At 36.9% G+C, this 24221-nt stretch overlaps 1 protein-coding gene across 5 annotated transcripts in view; it reads right to left on the bottom strand.

Moving 5' to 3' along the window:
• The window catches only part of Stag1 (stromal antigen 1), a 315222-nt gene that overhangs the window by 257360 nt on the left and 33641 nt on the right, over nt 1-24221 (bottom strand). The window contains exon 1 of one of the 5 annotated variants that reach the window (XM_029481815.1): nt 9207-9463. The exons of the other annotated variants lie outside the window; for them this stretch is intronic. The gene's annotated coding sequence lies outside the window, so the exon portion shown is untranslated. Of the gene's footprint in view, nt 1-9206; nt 9464-24221 lie in introns of those variants that run through there. 5 annotated transcript variants of the gene reach the window in all.

Below are 24221 nucleotides of genomic sequence, written 5' to 3'. Positions count from 1 at the left end.
AAGCTGGAAAGAACCCAGATGCCCCTCAACAGAGGAATGGATACAGAAAATGTGGATCTCTGAGTTCTATACCAGCCTGGTCTACAGAGTAAATTCCAGGAGAGCCAAGGATACATGAGAAACACTGTCTTGAAAAACCAGAAAAGGGAAGGAAGAATGGACGGACGGACAGAGGGACGGAGGGAGGGATTTTTTTTTAACTGATTAGAGGTAGAAAATGACAGTTAAAACAGCAGTTGTTTTAAGATCTTTGTAGATCTTAAGATTTATGCAATGCATCTTCCTTTTTCACAAATGTCTTTTTTTTCTTAATAATAAAATAATTAACTTCCTATGGACAGGTAATTTTTTTCTATCTTATTCACTGTTATAATTATCATAAATAAAATTTCTTAAACATCTGATTAAAATAACTAAGTGTGCTACTCATGAAAGAAATGTGAATCAAAACTACCACAGCTTATTTTAATGATACTAGCTATCAAAAAAAGATAAAAGGAATTCATGCTGGCAAGGATATGGAGAAAGAAAATGATGCAGCTGTAAATTAGTCTAGCAATGGAAAACTGTAACACACACACCAGAATAACCAAACTATTACACCGTCTAGTCATCCCACTGAGTATATATCCAAGAGAAAGAAAAGTCAGTGCGCCAAAAAGATATCGAAACTCGGTTGACCTAATTGTCTATAAATAGAAGTATCAATATAGAAAATGTGGTATGCATACACCATGCAAGGTAGGGTAAGTCTAGTTAATGGTAATGTACTGAAAATGTTAAAACATCTTGAATAATTTTCAATGTTATCACCATAATAAAACTATAAATGCTTGAGGCGATGGATCTGTTAATTACCCTGATTTGGTAATATATGCATCAAAACAGAATGCCCCATAAGCATACTGCATGTGTGTGTAAGGAAAGTACTCAATGAAATAAAGGACTATTGAGAGATTCCTTCTCAGTGATTGTGACTAGCTAAAGCAATGACAAAGATCAAGGAGGGTTTTCACAGGGCATAAACAAGGGCTGAGACAGAGATCCATCAAAATGGAAGAGGAAAGGTTAGAAAATTCTCCACACCAGATTAAGTAGACTGTTCTAAATAAAAGATCAATGAGAAAAAAAATCAACAGCCTGTCAAACAATAAAAATAAAACCCCAAGATACTAACTTCTTTTACACTGTAACACCCTATATTGCATACATGAAAAATGTTTGCAAATAAAAACCAACAGGTTTGCCCATCAAAATTGCAAGAATGTTTCCCTACACTTTAATAAAAGTATTTTGCTGTGGTTTTTAAAAATTCCAAAATCACCACTAAATATCTCTGAAGACTGGGGGTGGGAGTGGGCGTTAGGAAATAGTATTTCCTTTTAATTATTTTACTAACAGATCTACCTACTCATACATCAAAACTGTTTGGCAATTTAACAGCCTAATTAAGAAAACCTACCATCAAATGTAATGCTTATACATGGAAAATATAAAAATATTCCATTATGTTCTTGAACTAAAACAGATATCTACTCTTACAGAGATTCTAACAAAAGAGAAAACTTGTTTTTAATTGCCCTCAGGGTTAACTGATATAGCTTAGTGTTCAAGCACAAATATTAATTTGGATCCCTAGAACCTTCTATAAATGTCTGGTGTTTAAGTGATAGCATGCCTGGAATTCCAGTCTTGAAAGTTTTAAACAGAAGATCCCCGGAGCCAGCTGACTAGAAAGGGTGGCCATGTCCAGGAGAGCTGAGAGACCTTGCCTCAATGAATAAAGTGAAGGAGCCATGGAAGTTAATTCTTGATATCATCAACCTGGGCATCTACAGCCACCTACACCAAGACAAACAACAAAAGCATGCATGCACATGCATATTCGCCACACTCAGGAAAATGGAAGATAGCCCTCATCAAAATAAATAATTACATATAGTCCTAAATTTTCATATAGAAATTACTTCAAAAGTGCATAAACAACCATTATCATATTAAAAGAAAAAATACAGAGCTATACAGACACGTCGGTTTTTAAGTACCAGTACCCATTTTGGGCAGCTCACAACCATTTGTGACACCAGCTGCAAAGAATCCAACATTTTCTGGTCTCTGAAGGCTTGGACATGTAACATAAACACACACACACCAGAAATTTCTGTGAAAAGGGTACCTATGTATTAACATGGTACCACTGTTTCTGCTTCATAAAAGGTCAGCAATTATAGAGATTTGGGATTAATGAACTACCATCTTATGTTAATTAACTGGCGTATAACAGCAAATATTGTACTTCTAAATAAGGTCACACATAGAGGGGTGAAAGTTAAGACTTCAGCAAATGTTTTTGCAATAATATTCCTATAGCACTTACTTAAAATCATAAGAAATGTTGAGCAATGTGTGTTACCTTTGTGCATTTTTTAATAAGTGCTAAAACAAGATAGTAAATAGATTAGAAAACCGTGTTGGTTTCACAAATTTCCTCTCATTCATGGGAGTAAACAATAAAAGTAATAAATGAAACAATTTCAGGTTGCAAATTATGTCAATGCTGGGTGATAAGATATTTTAAAAGGACAGTCTCACTTTCCAAAGAAATGACATTTTGAGCTGAGTTTTGAAGGACATGTAAGTTTAATGGACAAAGCAGAATATTCTTTACAATAGAAGGCAAGTAATACCTTACTTTAGCAACAAAGCCTTATGTCAAAAGTACAACGTGGTTACTTCTCAGGCCTACTACTCTTGAAATTATTAGATAAACTTTAGAGATTTTATTGATTTTAATTACTTTTATTTTACATAGAATGCCTGCTGTTCACACACTTGTGTGCATGCCATGTGCAAGTGAGGAGGTCAAGGACAATTTGGGGAGCCAGTTCTCTCATTCCACCCTAAAGTCCAGAAATAAAAGTCAAGTCATCAGATTTCCATGGCAAGGGCTTTACTTGCTGAGTCATCTCCTTGGCATGACTCCTCAGTTTAGAAACAATTTTATTGAACTATTTCAATTTTACTAGGTAATTTAAATTTGTATAGACCAGTAATAAACTGAATTTATTGGTTCCACCCACAGTTCTAAAAGATATAACGTACTAACATTCGCCCAGTGTAGCTTAAGTAAAGACAAGCTACTCCAACAGTATGAAGCTGCAATGATATATATGATAGTTCTGTATATACTATTAAATATGCTCTACAATTGGGAGGAGAGGGATCTTTAGACAAGGTTAACATCATTGTTAATATTCTCCCAATAAAAGGCTTTTCAAAATGCCAATGGGTTTTGAAACTCAGTGTAGAAGAAAAGTTATATAAGGTATATGTATAAATTTCCCAAGTCAACCATAGTTTCAGCTCGACTCACTGTAGCTCCATGTCTGCCAGCTGCCTAAGGCAATCATACTCCTGATCAAGACTGAACTATTTGTTTCTCTAGCAGGACCCAGCACTAAGCTCACTAACTTTGAAAGCATAAAAATTCATGGAAACAGGAAATGTCCAAAATGACTGTACTAGGAAATACACAGCTATGATCTCGCTGATAAGAGCTTGTACAATGAATACATATGTATATAACTATACTTTAACACAACTAAGTTTAATGAGGACCTATATATATATATATATAATGGTAAATTCATCAAACCCTTTATGTCTCAATTCTTACAACTATACAGTGTGTCTATCATGTGAATGTGAATATATACTATATGCAAATACACAGACATTAACTTCAGTTATTATCTATACCTTTCTCACATCATTTTTAGTAAGTCTACAAATAAATGATCTGTTTAACTCCCTTATTAACTTTTTTAGCCTTGATCATCCTATATTGCCTATCATGTCAAAGTCTAAGCCTATACTAGGCCCACATTATCCCTTAACAATTAGTGTGCAATATTATAAGAATCAGAACCTTGAAAACTGATACCACTACAAATTTCAGTCTGAATATTCAAGCCTTCAGTATGACTTCAGATAACGGAGTAACCTCTTATTTTATTCTTATTCCATGCCCCTGTGAGTTAATTATATCATTCTCCTCTACCTCCTTCCCTAAAAAGGCAGAACTACTGAAGATGCCTTAAAATATATAAAGGCTGTCAATGCTCTACCCTTGCTAAACACAGCACTATCAGCTACCCTTGACACACACAAAAAACCAAAAAAACAAAAAACAAAAAAAAAACAAAAACAAAACCCAGCTTATAGTTTGCTCTGACCTTTCTCATTCTTACTGACTAAAGAAATACACATATTCACTATTTAAAGCAACCTCTCCAGTAACATTCCTACTGGAAAGTCTCTAAAAAAATATTTTAAAACATTAAGGAATTATTGAAAGTATTTCCTAAAATTATCTTTAACAGATATGCTACTCAGCTTTATATCACTATGGTACAATAACTGAGATAAAGCCAGACAAGGTAGCACATATCTATAATACTACCACTCAAAAGACTGAAACAGGAGGGGGTATACATTCTTGGCCATCATGGTCTAATATGTAGATATCCTGACTAAGAAAAAACAAATTTTAAAACTGATATAAACTACTACAGAAGCAAATTCTGCTTCACAATTTCTGAGGTTCTAGTCCATAGTTAACCCTCTTTATGGTCCTATGGTAGGATGGACATGACAGCAAACACAGAGAGCATGAGGAAGAGGCTGAGGACAGGAACACCTTTCAAGACAATGTGCTGGCTACTTTTATGTCAACTTGACACAAGCTAAAGTCATCTAAGAGGAAGAAGTCTAAATCAGAAAATGCCTACAAAATATCTGGCTATGGGCAAGCCTATAAGGCATTTTCTTAATTAGTGATTGCTGGGAGAGGGCCCAGTCCCCTGTGGGTGAGGCCATTCCAGGGCTGGTGGTTCTAGGTTCTATAAGGGGTCTGAGAAAGTCATGAGGAGCAATCCAGTCAAGAGCTCTCCATGGCCTCTCCATTAGTTCTTGCCTCCAGGTCCCTGCTCTGCTTGAGTTCCTGATCTAACTTCGTTCAATGATGAACAGTGACTTGAAAGCATAAGCCAAAAAAACTGTTTCTTCCCCCAAGTTACTCTGGTCATGGTGTTTCATCACAGCATTAGTAACCCTAAGTAAGACAGCAGCTTTCCTCCAGTAATTCAACCCCTCCAACTCAGCCTTACCATCAAATACTCTCTTTCATAAGCTAATTACACTGCAACCTTCTCACTGACAAACACAAGAATTCATCACATGAGCTTTTGGAGAGGTATTTCCCAACTTTAATATATACCACTACTTTTATTCATAGTATGACATGGATTTGCTTCAAGCTCATACATGACAAAAGTATATAAGGAAAATAGTTATTAGCTGTGAGCTTGTAATTGTTAAACCCTGATAAAACTACATAGGCTCTTTTACTCAAAAACATGCTTCCTGGCTGGGGAAATGGCTTAGACATTGAAGTACCTGCCATACTAACACCAGGACATCAGTTTACATACTCAGTATCCTTTTTTTTTTTAATTATATATATATGGGGGTTTGGCAATGAGTATGGGTGTCCACAGAGTCCAGTCCCCTGGAGCTTCACTTATATCCCATGTGGTTCAGGAAACTGTACTTGGGTCTTCTGTAAAAATAATATATACTGTTAACAACTGAGTAATCTCTTCAGTCTCCAGCCTCCAGCATTCTTATTGAAGGCAGGTACTGGAGTCATGGCTGGAACAGGGGACAAAGAAACAAGCAGATCTTCAGAGCTCACTGACCATTCAGCCTATCAGGATCAAGGGATGCCAGATACAGAGAGAGATCCCGTCTCAAAAAAGTAAGGTGGAAAACAATCAAAGGGACACTCAACACTGACCTCTGGCCTTTACACATGCACACACATGTGCGCAAGCTCATGCACAAGTTCACACACACCCATACAAATATGTCTAAAATTTGCCTTCATAAAAAGCTAATATAACTGGGACTAAACAGATGCTTCAGCAGTTAAGAGTACATATTGGTTTTTCCAAAGACCGAGTTTAACTCCCAACAGCTACATTGGATGGCTCACAACTACCTATAATTCCAGCTCAGATTATCTGATTCCTCTATCCTCCCATGGATATGCGCATACCTGCATATACAAAATGCTTCTGTACTTTATTTTTCTTTTGAAGTAGGGTGTTACTGTATTGCCCTAGATGGCCTCTGCCTCACAAATGCTGAGACTAAAGGAACACAACACAAAGCACAGTCTAAAATTAAATACATTTTTAAAGGTTGACACTAAACTGACAAGATTGTTAAGCAAGTAAAGAAAATTGTCACCAAATAACCTCAGTTTGATTCCTGAGACCTATTTAGTAAAGAAGAGAACTACTAACTTCCACTGTCCTTTTATAAACACACAATGGCAAGAGCATATGCCACCAAAATAATAAATAAAATTTAATTTAAAATAGAATTGACTATTTCTAAACAGTGAAATTCTTTTAATCTTTATATCTTGCTTTTAGTTAATTATATGTATTTACCACAACAAACAAATATTACATATGTAGTATGAACAAATTCTTTAGGTCTATACAGACCTGAATGTAATCTGTCAAGACAGTAACACTGCTGAAATGTTACATACACATTCAGAACCTACAGAAACACTTTTTAAAGGCCTTTAATGTCTTTTTAAGCCATTTGTAACACTTCATTTTATATAATGAAGCTCTATTTTACAAATACTTGAGTAAAAGTATAGAGACAGAGTGGTTTTTTTTTTTAATGGTAATAACACAATGACCTTTTTGAGAAGGTCCAAACATCATAACTGAAGTACTATTCGGTTCGGCTTGTCGAAATACTTCAGTTTTCGAGCTGGATCTGAGATTACTGTTTCACTACCCTTTCCAGAGTGGTTAAGCCTAGATGCAATAAAGGCAGTGAGAGGGCTACTGTGATGGGACGGTGGGGATTGTGAAAGGACTCCAGCAAGATGCTATTAACAAGTTAACAGAAGTCATGTGTCTAAGAGGTATATCCTGGGAGCCCTTAGCAACCGAACTAGATGAAGGACATTACAGAGACAATGAAAAGAGATTAATTTGGGGCAATGCATTCCGGTAGTATTACTGTAGTCCCAGCACTCTACAGATTGAGGCAGGAGGATCACAAATTCAAGACTTACTCTAAGCTACAGATTGAGAATTGAGACCACAGCCCCACCTTTTAGCTTATCAAATGAAGTCCTTCTTGTTACCAGAGATACAGCAGCCACCACATCTGGCACAGACCCAGGCCCACCCCAGGAAACTCATCTGTTACAGGTATCCAGCTTGATAAATCCTTAGAACCTCTTCTGCCACTGCAATCCACAATTCTCAGGTTTTGCCTCAGCTGCACAACCTTTATGCTGGCCTAGACTGAAGCAGCATTTTTTGGTCACATCAAACACACATCCAATGAAAGAAATCCACATTCCCAGGTCACCTTATAAAAACATAAACAATATGAAAGGCCTAGTCATGCAAAACCTACCAATCTCATAAAAATGTTCCCCAGTGACAATTATCTAAATGAACTTCAAGACACAGAACTTAAGAACACAACATAAATTTCATCGAAGAATTCCAAGAGTTTAAAGACACAAAAAGCTTAAATAAATAAATAAATGGCTGCAATCAATATGCTTTTCCATAACTATATTTTAATTTAGTGTTCATTGGTGTTTTCCCTACATGTCTGTGTGAAGATGTTAAGTCATGTGGAATTGGAGTTACAGATTAAGTGTAAGCTGCCCTGTGAGTCCTGAGAATTGAACCCAGGTCCTCTGGAAGAGTAGCCATTGCTCTCAATAGCTGAGCCATCTCTCCAGCCCCATTAACTGTATATTACTGGCCTCAACTCCCCAATCAAAAGACAAAGGTTAGCAGAATGGACTAAGAAACAAAATCCATCTTTCTGCTGTCTACAAAATATTCAGATCTAAAGATAGCCAACACTTTAAAGCAAACAGAAGGAAAGAAAAAAGTATTCCAAGCCAAAATCAAAAGCAAGCAGATGTTGGTATCATAATAAACTTTAAAACAAAGCTAATCAAGAGATTAAAAGGGGGCAGGGAGGACACATCTTTGCAATCAATGAAACAATAATTAATAAAGAAAACATAATCTAAAACATATACATCAAACTCTGGCAAGCTCAATATTAAAAAGCATACTACAAGAATTAAAGATGTTTAACTTTGTAAGAGTAATTTCACTACCTCATTTTCTTCTGTAGTTGTCCAGACCAAAATAAATAAATAAAAATGAATGACACTATAAATCAGATAAACCCAATATCTAAAGAATATTCCACTCCAACCAACCGGAGAATTTCTAATTACTACTAATTTAAAATTTCCATTTTATCCCAGTCAAAATAGGTAAGATCAAGAAAACAACTGTTGACAAATGCCATCAAGGATGAAGGGAAAAGGTAATTCTCATTTACTGTTGGGGGGATTGCAAACAAACTGGTACAGCCACAGTAGATATTAGTGTGGGGAAATCTCAAAAAGTTAAAACTAAATCTACTTTATGTCCCATCTATACCACTACTGTGCAGATGCTGAAAGGGCTTTGACATCCTACACTACAGAGACTTGGCTCAGCCATGTTCATAACTCTTCTATTCACAATAGCTACAAATTGGGAAAAAACTAAATGTTCTTCAATAGACTAATGAATAATTAAAATGTGGTAGATATGTATGATGAAATAGTACTCAGCTGAAAAGAAAACTGAAATCATGAAATTTGCAGGTAAGTGGGTGGAACCAGAAAATATATTGATGAGGTACCCCAAGATTAGAAAGAAATAAAATACTGTGTGTTCTTATTTGTGGTTCCTAGCAATAATTTTCAAAATTAATAAATGACTTTTATTGACTGAGGAAGTATGCTGAGGCAGGGATTAAAGGTCTGGAGAGAGAAGTAGCAAACACAGGTACTTTGAAGGAGGAAATGGGGGAGAGGGAGGCTCTCAATGAGGAAGGTGGGAGGGAGAGCAACAGAGGCAAGAGGATGTCTGAAAAAAAAAATCACAGGGAATTATGTTGTGTTAAAATTACATCTAATATGTATAGTGTTAATATGCATGCATGCATGTATATATTACATATTTACTTATCAAATGAAATGACATCACTTGGGGTTGATAAAGTTCCCTCCAAGAGCCTCAGGTTACCTAGCAAAATTCCCAGTACCAAGAAACCTCCTTTCATGTTGTTGGTCAGAGGAAGACAAGTAAGCCTCCCAAAAATATACTGTTGCTGTTGCCCTTGGTTTTCTCCCAGAATTTTAAGGTAAGTTTCTGCTGCTGAAGACACGGGACTTGGAGGATCTAAGCTGGATCGTAATCCTAAGTCTCCTCTTCTGTATCTTTCATAGTACTGAAGGTTCCAGCAAGCTGCCAAGGGAAAAAACAATCAATAGTCCTTCTTAGCTGTGACACTCAGAAGCGACAAAGACCAGCAAAACATGCTAACCACAAAGGTGAAACTGTAACACTTTTAGCTTAGTGATAACAGCTGTCTAATTAGAAGTAAGGCCCATTCAACAGGAAGGAATTTCTGCTTGACATTCTAAAACTGCCTGTTTTTCTCAATCTGCCGTATGCTGCAACCCTTTAATACAGTTCTTCATGTTGTGGTGACACCAAATCATAAAACTATTTCATTGCTACTTCATAACTATAATTCTGCTACTGTTATGAGTCATAATGCAAATATCTGATATGCACGATATCTGATACGTAACCTCAAAAGTGTCATGACCCAGGTTGACCTAGCAAACTACCCATGGCTAGTGAGGCCGTAGAACCTAGAGAAAAACCTATTACAACCACTTTCCCAAAAACAGTATAATCTCTGTATCATCAATACTTATCCGTGCATCCACAGATGGGTGTGGCCTTCAACCTTCAACAAAGATGCTTCTTTTTGCAGTACAAGAAACCATTACTAGTCAAAACACAGAGAACAACAGACCATGGGGTGTCTAGGCCCCATTGATAACCTACAACAGAGCCCTGTATCTAACACCTAGGGAATATTGCAGAAGTGGGAATGAAAAGATTGTAAGAGGTAGAGTACCAGAACATCTGCTGTGAGATAGTCTGTCTCTGTCTCTGTCTCTCTCTCTCCATATATATATATATATATATGAATGACAGGGAAGCTGCACCCATAAAAAGTCAACATTATTGCCTAAATAAGACCTGAATAAGGACACTAGTTGGCATGCTGACATAGATAAGGGACATCTCACAACCTTCCCTATATGAAAAACTACAAGCAATTAATGATTGCTGAGAGAGGGAAAATGAGTCTTCCCCAGGAATTAACCTCAAATTATCCAGTATCAAGTAGTTAGCCCTAAAAGCATATAAATATGAGCAACACCAAAAGGACTACGCAGATATTTATCTATTTAGATGTGTGCGTACAGCAAGAAAATTAAAGAAAGCAATAAAGGTAATCAAAGATAGACCCATGAGCAGACATATATATTTAAAATTAAATTTTTTCACTCTCCTGGCTAGTTTTTTGTCAATTTGACACAAGTTTAGAGTTATCTGGGAAGAGGGACTCTCAAGTGGGAGGTGAGGAGAAGTCTACATAAAAACTGCCTGTAGGCAAGTCTTTCAATTTGTTATTGATATAAAAGGGCCTTCTCCATTGTGGGTGATGCAACCCCCTGGGCAGGTAGAACCCTGGGTGTAAAGAGACTAGGCTTTACAAGCTACTGGGAGCAAGTCAGTAAGTGGCGTGCCTCTTTGGCTTCGTTTGTTTGTTTGTTTGTTTTTCAGGACATGGTTTCTCTATATAGCCCTGGATGTCCTGGAATTCACTCTGTAGACCAGGCTGGTCTCAAACTCAGAAATCCACCTGCCTCTGCCTCCCAAGTGCTAAGATCAAAGGCATGCGCCACCACTGCCCAGCGTTGCCTCTTTGGCTTCTGTATCAATTTCCTAGCTCCAGGTTCCTGCCCTGATTTCCCTCAGCAATGACCAAATTGTTTATTGTCATGGAGTTTTATCACAATAATAGCCTAAATAAAACATTCACCTATAGTGAACATTTTATATTAAGATAGTAGAGAAAAAAAACTTAATATCTAATAACTAAACAGAAATTACTACTGAAAATATTTTTTCTTTTTTTTTTAAATGTATATGAGTGCTTTGTCTGCATAGATGTCTGTGCATCACTCAGATGCTAGATATCACAACAGGCAGCAGAGCACTGGAGACCCTGGAACTGGGATTACAGACAGTGTGAGCCACCAGGAATCAAATACAGACCCTCTAGAAGAACATCCAGTACTCTTGACCACTGAGCCATCTGAAAATGCTGGGGTTGGACAGGTTTTTTTAATTTTTATATGCCATTGAAAATTTCAGGGGAGAAGAATGAGTAGAGGATCAGAGGGTCAATGAAGGTCTAATACGTTTGATAATACTGTTAAAAAAATGTGACTAGAGACAGCTTAATAATAGTTAAGTATAATAATGTTCTTACAGTGTACTACTCTTGAAGACTAGAGTTCATCAGGCAGCTCACTACTTAAACTCCAGAGGATCAAACGGCCATTTATAACCTGTACTGCACTCATATGCACAGACACATACTTAAAAAGTAAAATCAAACTGAGCAGCTGTGGTGCATGCCTTTAATCCTAGAGAAAGGTGGATCTGAGTTCCAGGCCAACCTGGTCTACAGTGTGAGTTCCAGGACAGCCAAGGTTGCACAAATAAACCCTGTCTTGGAAAACAAATTAATTACTTAATTATAAATAAATCTTTTTAAAAGACTGTTACTTTGTATACTAAAAAGAAATCTAAATTAAGTCAAAGAATGATCATGAAAAATTAAAGTTGAAATGCCTATAGAGGGAAAATTACAAGTGCACATATAAAGAATGATCTACTCTATGTATACTCATATAGAGAGAGAATAAACTTTTTAAAATATTACTAATAATAGCACTCTAAGACTAATGTTAACTTCTTGAACTTTATTTTTCCTAATATCAAAGAGAACTGTTAATTTTATCAGGTAACAACATAATCTAGTACTTCTATTATTGTCTCAGTAGAACAGAATGTAGAATCACTTAATCACTTGAACAGTACCATTTAAAAACAAAATGACTAAATATTTCTAAATATCTCTTTAATAAATCAAAGGTAATTATTGCTATTTCTGACAACAAAGTCAAAAATCAAATAACAAAATATACTAGCAGAGTAAAATCTGGTGCATCAGTTTAAGCACTACACCATAATCTTTTGTTTTTTATGCTGGGGAAGCCACAAGGTCTTGTTCATTTTAGACATGTACTACCACATTACATTCCCAAGCCCAGGGTCTTGTTATGTAGATCAGACTTGACTCAAGCTCACAATCCTCCTGACTCTGTCTCTCAATGTCTCGGTCTATATGTATAATCAATTTTTTAAAGCTCTAGAGGTAGAAACAGATATAATAAGTCCCATATTTTAGTTCTATTTCCAATACCTTCTGCTCAAGACAACCAAACCACTTTTACAAAATAAAATAATTTCTGAAGAGATGTTATTATTCTCCAAACATCACCTGAAAAACAACCTAATTTTAATTACATATACTATTATCTAATTGCTAAAATAAAGAGACCCTGGCTATCCTGGAACTCACTTTGTAGACCAGGCTGGCCTTGAACTCAAGAAATCCACCTGCCTCTGCCTCCCAAGTGCTGGGATTAAAGGTGTGTGCCACCACTGCCCGGCAAGACACTCTATTATTAATACCATAATTATAGAAGTGATAGTAGGTGGACACAGATAAAAACTGTCATTTAACAAGGTTGACATTACTGGTGCCATTCTACATGGTTCATTTTTATTATGCCAGTTCTTTTTAAACTGTTCACTACATCTGGAGGAGGGGAGTGCAAGTGCACACACTCCATGCCATGATGCACTTGGAGGGGGTTACAGAACAACTTGTAGGAATAAGGACTATTCCTCCACCATGGTGGTCTCAGGGGTTGAATTCAGGTTATCAGTTTTGGTGGCAAGAGCCTTTGCCCACTGAGCCAGCTTGACAGGATTTCTAGAAATTCTTATGCTTAATTGTGTTTACTGTTATCAACCTCAAAATCCAAAGTACACTGCACCATCTCTTCCTATACCATTCAAACACACCCATAAAAGAGGCATGGAACTACCTTAAGAATCTAAATAAAAAGTGACTCTAACCTAATTCACATAACTACACTAATGTAGACACTATTCCTGGTTTTACTATTTGTTCTGGCCCCACACAATTTACAACCTTCTCATGCCTCAATTCAATTAACTCCTCTGAGGTTCGAGTGTAGAGCGCAGAGCATGACTGACAGCTGTGTTTCTTTAAACAACAGTGTGTGAGGGAAAATAGTAACAAGATTCCAACATTCTTAAAGAGTTTATAAAAATTATTTTTCAGAACTTGTCATTACTCATAAAACCACTCATACAAAACTGAGTAACAGTAATATAAGTGTTAAATTTCTGAGTGCTATTTTGTTAAACTTCAAGTGGTTTAAGAGGATTCCTTCAAACCCTCTTTCATTTGCTCAATTCTCTTCTCAAGCATATTAGGCTCCATTAACAGCCAATCATGTAAGCTGAGCTGCAAGTGACCCGAGAGTTGCCATAGCAACAGCTGCTTTCTGAAATACGTGTTATGCATTTTAAAAGCTCTCACAGAGAGGATACCACATCTATCAATTAACAACCAAAGCTCAACACAGCACATTATCCAAATGAAAGAGAAACTACCTTAAAAAGGCAACAATCTCTTAACAAAAGGGACATTTGATACACTTGACCTAAAATTCTATTGTGATTTATGTTTCAAAATGAAGCCTATAATTAATAAGAGTGACAGTTGAACACTATGCTTTTTAAAGAACAAAACTGCTTTAAGCAATTTTTAGGACTATTTTTAGCAAATGAAACATCAAGGATAATGAACACATGCCGCAATATACTGTCAAACTGTCATGAAGCCATATTAATGAAAAAGTTGGCCTAAATGTGGTTTACCAAAATGTTTTTCAATATTTGGTCAATGTGAATACCACAAGACATTGCACTATTTAAAAGAAATATTTTTGTAATTCATTGATAATTGAGATCTCTTCCCATAAATTCCTGATTTAAAAAAAAAAAAAGATGTACGGCTAGCTAGGATTTATCAGCAGTCACTATTCAGCTCTGTAACAAAAAACTTTATTCTTTGAATAATGTTTGAAATGCTAGGGATATGAATCATCCAAAACATAACCTGTTCTTTGCAAAACAGCGCCAACGAAATAGTTTGTGAATGTCCACAATTTAAAAACTTAGCCTCAGCCAGGCGTGGTAGCACATGCCTTTAATTCCAGCACTTGGGAGGCAGAGGCAGGCAGATTTCTGAGTTAGAGGCCAGCCTGACCCTGTCTCGAAAAAACAAAAAAACCAAAAAAAAAAAAAAAAAAAAAAAAAAACTTAGCCTCAAAAAGCAATTTTTCTATAGTTCAAGTAAACAGAATGCATAAATTCATGGTATTGCTCACCATGTTAGGGGAGGTGCTCCCAACAAGATAATTTAGATAAAGAACATTTTATTAACAAGCTCCAGAAACGTAAATGTGACAGAAGATTCTATTTACATATAATTACTATACCTTTAAATTCTCAAAAACTTCAAAGAATGGATTAACAGCTAGAGACTACTGTAATTACTAAAGCAGAAGTTTAGGAACGGGGTATAATGAAGATGACAAAGAGAAACTGTTGGAGTGACCTTCCTCAAATTGTATGAAGGTGCGTCTCTATTTTTAATTGTTCGTTCAGTACCATCAAAGAGCTCAGTGTTGGCAAGATTCTCATCACTGTCATTTCTATGGACAATAGCCAGTTCTCTATTTTGTTAACATTAGTCCATCCTCACATGCATAAAGGCAATCTAGGACTGTATCAGAGGTTGTCTCACTACTGACTGGTTGTAATAAAGAATTAACAGCCAATAGCTGGGGCAAGGAGGAGGAGGGCAGAACTTCCAGTAAGAGGACATAGAGATGGAATGCTAGGTTGTAACTGATACAACAGAAATTAGAGGATCGTTTAAGTCAGAATAAAGTAAACTTAAATTCAGAGGAGAACATGGAGGAGACAGACACAGACCACTCCGGAGCAGAGAGATACTACATGGTGGGTCATAGGCTAGAAGAGTTGGGCAAAGTTAAAATGGTATTTGGAAGACAGCCCCAACAAAAAGCCTAAGCTATGAACTATAACAGAAGTCTCATGTCATTATTTATACATCAGACAGATCCAGAAAGCACCCATAATAAGAAACTTTTATATAACTAACTGTTAAAAAAGAAATCTAGCAATAAGCTACTATAGAAAAGCCTAGTTTGGTTCCCAGCATCTTATAACAACCTGAAAAGGCCCATTCACTGAAGCATATTAATGAACTACGTATTAATGTCCTTGAAAATTCCTGTCTCAAAGGTTATTCTGACTCTAAATTGTGAAAAATAGTGGTGGGGAGAGGGGTCTCTCAGTATAAAAACTTCCCTTCTATTTCATCTTTCTATACCCTGAATTTACATAAATTTGGGATATGAGAAAACATTAAACTCAAAGCCTAAAACAGTATTGATACTATTATCTTTTGATCCCTACCAAATTACACACATTAATTGGCATATCCCAATGGCATAAGTATACACACTACCATCTCATTCTACTGGTGGCAAAACTGGGGAACAGAAAATAAACTTACCTAATATCTCACTTAGTTGTTCAAAGTCAGTCTGACTCTATATTCTTTATCCTTAGCTACTCTCCATGAAGCTTATGTGAATAAATAAACATGGCTTCCAATCTATAACCTAACCCTAGCAAACTAACAACCACTGCTCTATATCATACTTTCATTTCTTCCTTTGGCTGACTTGGTTAGTATGCCAATTTCCTAGACTGGTTTTGAAAGAACAAGATACTATTTAGTTTTACACAAAGGTAAAACAAATAAAAAACAACAACAACAAAAAACCACTAAACACAAATCCCCCAAAAAGGAGAAACTACTTTATCTATAAAGACTACATAAAAACTAAATAAAATAGCTGATATTTCTCTTTTAAAAGTAGATACAGAGAAATGTACATACAGACGGACAGGCAGGCAGACAGGTGTTATGAATAATGATGCTAATAATAAAGCTATTTAATGCTTACTATCTGTCAAACATGGCCTTACTAATTCGCCTTATATACCCCAACAATCCTAAGAAGCAAATACTATTACCCATACTTTAGAACATGCAAATGGTTAAGAGAATTTAGAGGAAAGCTGCAAATCACAAAGGATTACTCCTAAGTCATGGAATTTGTGGAGTTTCTCCAGCTGGATTCCTAAACTACTTAGAACTAATAATTCCTTTTGCCCTTCCTTTTTGAACCATGTCTGCATCTGTCCCCGTTCTGTATTTTGTGAAAAGTTAGCTTGTTTTCTTTGTTCCACAGGTTCATACTTAAAAAAACATCACCCGTATTTCACTTAAATATTTAGATAAGATTTAAAACTTCTGACTTACGTAATTTAGATGAGACTTTGGGTTGTCATAAGAACTACAGGGACCGCCGGGCGTGGTGGCGCACGCCTTTAATCCCAGCACTCGGGAGGCAGAGGCAGGCGGATTTCTGAGTTCGAGGCCAGCCTGGTCTACAAAGGGAGTTCCTGTCTCAAAAAAAAAAAAAAAAAAGACTACAGGGACCTTGGGACAAGGTAGACTCATGCTGTCTATGAAACATATAGATCTCAGAACCTCTCAGGATGCACTTGGCACTTTATCTTTTGCCCCTGTGCTACTGTTATGTATTAAAGTACATGGCAAAAGATCAACACACATCAAAATAGGAAAATCATCTTTGTAACCAATATAATCAATCACACTGGCCCTGAAGAGAAAAGGAAATAAGCAAATAAATCAAAGAGATGCAGGAGGAAAAAGCACATGAAAAACTTGAAGCTTTAGAGGAACCTTGCCCTTTACTGCTCTGAGATGAAAGGAGCCATACACGAAAGCAGCAGGTAGCCTTAGGAACTGAGCAATCTCTCTTCTCCCCAGACCAACATCCAACAAGGAAAGAGAACCTCAGGAATATTTAGGCACACAGAAATCATTTCTGCCAACAATCTGAGTGGTTAAGGAATCTGATACCTCTAGAGCCTCCTAAAGGAGCTAACTCCTTTTAGACCTTCCTGGATGCTAAGAAAAGATCAATGGACAAGACGAGATATAAACTGACAGTTTTGTTCTGTACCAAACACACTCTTCAAGACAGGGTTTCTGTGTAGCCCTATCTGTCCTAGAACTCACTCTATAAACCAGGCTGACCTTGAACTCAAGATCTGCCTTTGCCTCCCAAGTGCTGGGATGAAAGTCCTGGACCACCATTGCCCAGCATAAATAGACATTTTTAAATTACTCCATTTATGGTTCTTTGTAACAGTATCTATAAAACCTAGCATAAAAACAGCTGAGTCACAAAAATTAAAGATTTTAATTTGCCTAAGATTGCATGACCAGTAACTGATTTTTGTCACTTACATTGGGAGTCTTTTCTTTTTCTTGTGTTTCCTTGCTTGTCTTAAAATTTTCTGCCAATGTGATTCAGTACATACAAAGTAGCAGCAGCGGGGACAAAAAAATAAAGGTGCCAATGCTGCTTACCACAGGGCTAAGAAGTTCTGCGATCCATACACACTTCATATAAAATGGGTCCTGGAACTCACAATAGGGAAAAGAGTAGTGTTCAACTCCTAAACCTCCTCCCTCCACTATTCAAGTACCGGGATTATGGGCATTTAACACCATGCCCAGCTCCCTGTCAGTGACTGTTGCTGCTGGCATTCAAACCTAAATATAGCTTGTAATAAATAAATAAACCTAAATCAGCTCTTAAGCACTGATAAGACAACAGGAGTAATAGCATAGGGTGCAGAAAGCCGAACACCTAGAAAAAGACAATTTCCCTGACAGACCTAAAACAGAAGGCACTACATTCCTTCTACAAAGTTTCAACAAATTACTTGGTTCTGGGCTTATTTATATTTATACAATTATAATAGCAATTACTGATTTTTCAAAGAATTATTCAAAGCATAGTATAAATTATACATAGTTATATAATATGTAACTAATTATAAACATAAGCCTTCACAAACAGATAACTAATGTGAACAAGTGACAAAATGAGGGAACAGTTAAAGAATGGTAAATGTACCAATTCCCTATATTTCAGCACTTAAAGAGTAATAGACACTACCTAAAAGGCTCGAAAATTAGGAGACAGGTGAAATAATGTCAAATGTTTACTAATAAGGATTTCTAAATAGCTTTTCTGTAGTCTTGGAGAAGGGTGATTACTGTCCTTGTTTTTTACATTTCTATGTTCTTTTTTAAAAACATGTTGACTATAGAACTTAAAATTTTAATTTTTAAAAAAATGTGTGTTGATTCATGATTTCTGGGAAACAGAATCAAGACCGAAGCTATGTATGTAAAAGAAATATCATGAGAAGTGTTTATGGAAGAATGAGAAGAAAAACAACAAGAGAATAAACAAACAAAACAATTTAAGGTTGTGACTAGGCCAGTCAGCTATAAAAAGTACAGCAATAAAAAGGGAGAATTAAGTAAGAACAGCCTCAAACTAGTACAGTCCTCAACTACCATTTTACAGGGAACTCATTCTGGACTGCCCAAAAAGAAGTCCCAGGTTAGGCAGAAATGGCTAATGCTATGCTCAGTAAGTGAAAAGAAGCTACCCAGGGAATACATGGCTTGGTCAGAATGATGCAGCAAATCTGAAGGGAGTCTCAGCTAAAGCTGTCCTGAAGGTACAGGTTTTTCAAGGGAGATCTAAACAGAACTCTTCCATGGCTGTCACAGATATAACATTCTGCAGTCATTAAAGAAATTTAATGAGGATAGGGAAGAGTCTCAGCTAGTAAAGTGCCTTAGTTCAGCTCTCTATTGCCCATGTAAATAGCAAGGTAATGCATGCCTATAATCCCTACCTAGCACTACAGAGGAAGAACCCAAGTAGGTGAATTAGTTAACTCCAGCAAAATAATAAATAAATAAATAAATAAATAAATAAATAAATAAATAAGGTAGAGAGCAACTGAGGAATATATCCAATACCAACTTCTAGTCTCCACACAGAGACAAATATACCAGCACTCAAATGTTCAGACATACATGAATACATTTATGACCAAAGGAGAAAAGTTGAAAAGGAGAAAATTAACAACTATCAGAGTCTGTCTGTTACTTTAAAACTCAAATTTTCTGCGTTCCCAGGCTGGCCTCTAATTCAAACTCCTCCAAATGAGTATGTGAGACCTGAGATGACAAACCCATACAAAATGCTTCTAACAGAGAGTTCTAGAGCTCTGCATCGTTAGTTCCCAGGCAGACTGTTTAAGCTAGTAAAAAGTAATTAAAAAGAACTGTGGCTTTTATTAACTAGAGAAGCTCTATTATTTTTCTACAAAATCTGCTTGAACATAAGGTATCAAGACTTAAAAAAAATTAAAGTTCAAAATTCATGAAATTTGCAGACAAATGGATCGATCTAGAAAATATCCTGAGTGTGGTAACTCAATCACAAAAGAACACACACGGTATGCACTCACCCAAGATACATCTCCCAGACCACCTGAAGCTCAAGAGGAAGAAAGGCCAAAGAATGGATGCTTCTGTCCTACTTGGAAGGGGGAACAATATAATCAAATAGAGAGTGGGAGGGACTTGAGAGGAAGAGAGGAGGGGGAGGGGGAAAGGGGCAGAATCAGGTATGGGAAGAGATGGAGGAGATGTACAGAGGGTCAGGAAATTGAACAGAGGTGTGTAGCAATGGGGGATGAGGAACTGGGGGTAGCAACCAGAAAGTCCCAAATGCCAAAAAAGCAAGAGCCTCTCAGGACCCCATGGGGATGACACTTGCTGAAATACCCCAAAAGGGGGAGGGAGACCATATCCAAAGGCTAGGCATGGCCCCTCAGTTGAGGGATGGGGCCACCCATCCATCTCCAAAAGTTTAGCCCAGAATTGCTCCTGTCACAAAGGAAATACAGGAACATAGAGTGGAATAGAGACTGAAGGAAAGCCCATTCAGAGACTGCCCCATCTGGAAATCCATCCCACATGCAGACACAAAACCTGTCTCCTGAGAGGCTATGCCAGGTTCTGACCAATACAGATGCAGATGCTCACAGCCAACCATCTGACTGAGGATAGGGACCCCAATGGAGGAGACAGGAGAAGGACTGAAGGAGCTGAAGGGGCCTTATCTGGCATCAATGGGAGGGGAGGCCCTTTGTTCCTGTGAAGGCTTGATGCCCCAGTGTAGAGGAATGCTAGGGTAGTGAGGCAGGAGTAGGTGGGTGGGTGGGAGAGCACCCTCATAGAAGCAGGGTAAGGGGGGATGGGATAGGGTATTTGAAGAGGGGAAACCAGGAAAGAGGATAACATTTGAAATGTAAACAAATAAAATATCCAATTTAAAAAAAGAAAATTGCTGGGCAGTGGTGGCTTCAGCCTTTAACCCAAGCACTTGGGAGGCAGAGGCAGGCCAATTTCTGAGTTCGAGGCCAGCCTGGTCTACAGAGTGAATTCCAGGACAGCCAAGGCTATACAGAGAAACCCTGTCTCAAAAAAACAAGTTAGTCTATAGTAATACAAATTATAAAAGTTTTGGATTAATTTTTTTTTAATCTTAAGTCTCACTGGCAGTGATTTTACTCACAATGTGAGCTGCATTACAATACAAAAAATATCTTAAAGCTACTGTGTGTAATTTAGTAGCAGAACACTTGCCAAGAACACATCAAGGCCCTGGTCTTGCTGCCTAACATGGTAAAAGCAAAAAAGAAAATATCTTTTGAACTATTGGCAAAACTACACTTATAAATTTAGTCTCTAAAAAATTCTACCTGTTAAGGTATAATATCCTACTTTAACATTTTTAAAACAGCTAAAATTATGGCTTTTTTTGGTAGCACAAAAATGACTGGAATACATCATATACTTTTCTAGAAATTTTAAATAAATTAATACCTGAAGATTTTAGCCAAATTATTTACTAATTATTTCTATTTTATAGAATCATATAATAGCAACTGTGATAAAAAGCACATAATTACACAATTCTTAGTTTTCCCAAACCTATGAAAAGAAAACTTCTAGAATTGCCATTTAATTAATTAAAAATGTAATATATGAACCCAAGGTCACCAAATGAAAACATTTACGAATGCAAGGATAAACTGATTTGTAGCTAATATCCAAACAAGGCTAAAGTTACAAAAATTTCCCTCACAGGCTAGCTGTGCATCGATCCCAAGCTGGTGACAACATTTTGAGAAGTTATGGAATCTTTAATTGAAGGAGTCTCACACTTATGGAAATGGGTCATGGTGGAGGAGAGGGTATGAGAGTTTTAAGGCAGCAGTACCACTCCCTCCCCCTCTATCTGCTTTCTAAGTCAGAGAGATATATACCATGTCACAGCCATGACTTCCCTGTCAGTACGGACTGTGCACCACCTAAAACAGTGAGTCAGTATAAATCCTCTCCTCCTCATGCTGCTTGTGAGATATTTCTTTGTAGTAACGAGAAAAGCAACTAAAACTAGAAAATTTGCATTCATCAAGACCCTAACCTATCAGTACATACACATTACATTCATAAAAGATCTTTAATGACAGAACTTCTCCATTTTTTAATCAACTTATCAATATGTGCTAGGACCTATGCTAATTGATACCATTAAGATTCAGTAATATGGTAGAGTTAAAAAAAAAAGATTCACTAATAATTGGACTGTACAGGTTGGGGAAGAATTTTGCCTGTTTTTTCTTACACCTATAAAAATTATGCCTGAGGAGGTAGAGGGGTGATTCAATGGTTAAGAGCACAGGATGCTCTTCAACAACACCTGGGATTGATTCCCTGCACCCATAAGGCAGTTCGCTGTAACTCTAGTTTGAGGACATCTGACACTGTCTTCTGGCCTCCAAGGACACCACACCCACAAATTGTGCAGACATATATGCAAGGAAACATTCACACACATAAAATTAGTTGACTTATTATTATTTAAAACACTGCCAAGAACAGATCTGAGACAATGGAGTACAGGAACACCGCACTAAGCCTGCTAGATGTAGGCATTTTAGGAGGGATTACTTTAGATTACCTTAGACAAAAATAAACACTTTAATAGTAATAATAATAGCAAGACTCCCAATCCCGAAACATATGTCTTTCCTTTTATTTGTCTTCTTTGTATTTAATGGTTCTCTATGTACAGATCATTCATTTCCGTGGATAAAAAGTATTCTGCAGTTACTTGAAATAATAGTGTTCCCTTGATTTCTCAGAAGTTCCTTGTTAATACAGAGAAATTCTACATATTTTTTCATGGGGATTTTTTTTAAGGTTTTAGAGCTTTATTGTAGAAAGGCAGGGGGAAGGAGAGAAGGTAGAAAAAGAGAGGGGCTGACCATGGCCACGTGGGAGGTTGGGGGGTAGGAAAGAGAGAAGGGGGGCTAAGGAGGGCTAGAGAGTAAGAAAGGTGAGAGCTTCAAGAGTTACGTGGGGATTTTTACTTGAACCACTTTACTGAATTTGTTCATCAGAAATACATACTTTTGGTGGATTTGTTAGGAAAATCATTTGTTAGAAAACTGGGCAATGTGACTTATTTTGTCTCTTTTTATTTCTTTTACTTGATTTGTTACTAGATCTAACAAAGACTATCAGTACTGCCAGTACTGGAGATCAAACACAAGGCATTCTTCCACTAAACTATACCTCCAGTGAGCATTAATAAAAAACGTTATGATAAGCTATAGAAGAATAGCTCTGAAAAAGGATGGACTGTTAAGGTAGGAATTTAATTAAAAATAATGCGTTGAAATGAAAAGACCATCACTCGTTGATTCAAGCATAGAACAAAATCTAAAAGGATAAAATCATGAATACATCTTCAGTGACTTCTGATATAGTTAAAAAAAGAGACATGAGATGATTTACATAACTCAACCACCACTAAAGTATACTTCTGCTGGAACTGGACTTACAGATAGTTTTGAGCTGTAATGTGGTGTGGGGAACTAAATTTAGGTCTTCTGAAAGAGCACCCAGTGCTCTTAACCACTGAGCCATCTCTTTAACTCCCAGTTTGTTTTCTTATACACCCAAAGACCTCTTCAGGAATGGTACCTGGGCTCTTATACAACAATCACTAACCAAGAAAAAAAAAAGTCCCCACAGACTTACAGGCCAAACTATTGGAGGCACTTTCCCAATTTACGTTTCTTCTTAGATGACACTGGCTTGTGTCAAATTGACCAAAAACTGAATAAAGGCACACAGAAAACAAAATACTATACAGCAATTTCCCTAATGATCATAAGTACAAAAGTTAGTATTAGTTTTATTTATGATTGCTAAAACTTGCCAACAATAAAGATGTACTTCGCCGGGCAGTGGTGGCACATGCCTTTAATCCCAGCACTTGGAAGGCAGAGGCAGGCGGATTTCTGAGTTCAAAGCCAGCCTAGCCTGGTCTACAGAGTAAGTTCCAAGACAGCTAGGGCTACAGAGAAAACCTGTCTTGAAAAAAAAAATAAATAAATAAATAAAAATAAAAAATAAAAGATGTACTTCAGTAGCTACCTGGAAAAATTAATTATGATATAAGATATAATCAGACAATACAGAACATTACTCACTGCTAAAAAAGACAAACTATAAGCCATAAAAGACATCAAGAAATCTTAAATACAAGCTGGAGAGATGGCTCCGCAGTTAAGAGCACTGACTGCTCTTACAGAGGTCCTGGGTTCAATTCCCAGCAACCACAGGGTGGCTCACAACCATCTGTAATGAGATCCGATGCCCTCTTCTGGTGTATCTGAAGACAACAACAGCGTACTCAACATACATAAAAATAAGTAAATTCAAGAGAGAAAGAGGGAGGGAGGGAGGGAGGGAGGGAGGGAGGGAGGGAAGGAAGGAAGGAAGGAAGGAAGGAAGGAAGGAAGGAAGGAAGGAAGGAAGGAAGGAGAGAGAATAAAGAAAATGATAAAGAAAGGGAGAAA

Source organism: Mus caroli, chromosome 9 (assembly GCF_900094665.2).
Source record: "Mus caroli chromosome 9, CAROLI_EIJ_v1.1, whole genome shotgun sequence".
Classification (NCBI taxonomy): Eukaryota; Metazoa; Chordata; class Mammalia; order Rodentia; family Muridae; genus Mus; species Mus caroli.
This window is presented reverse-complemented; position numbering and strand designations above follow the sequence as displayed.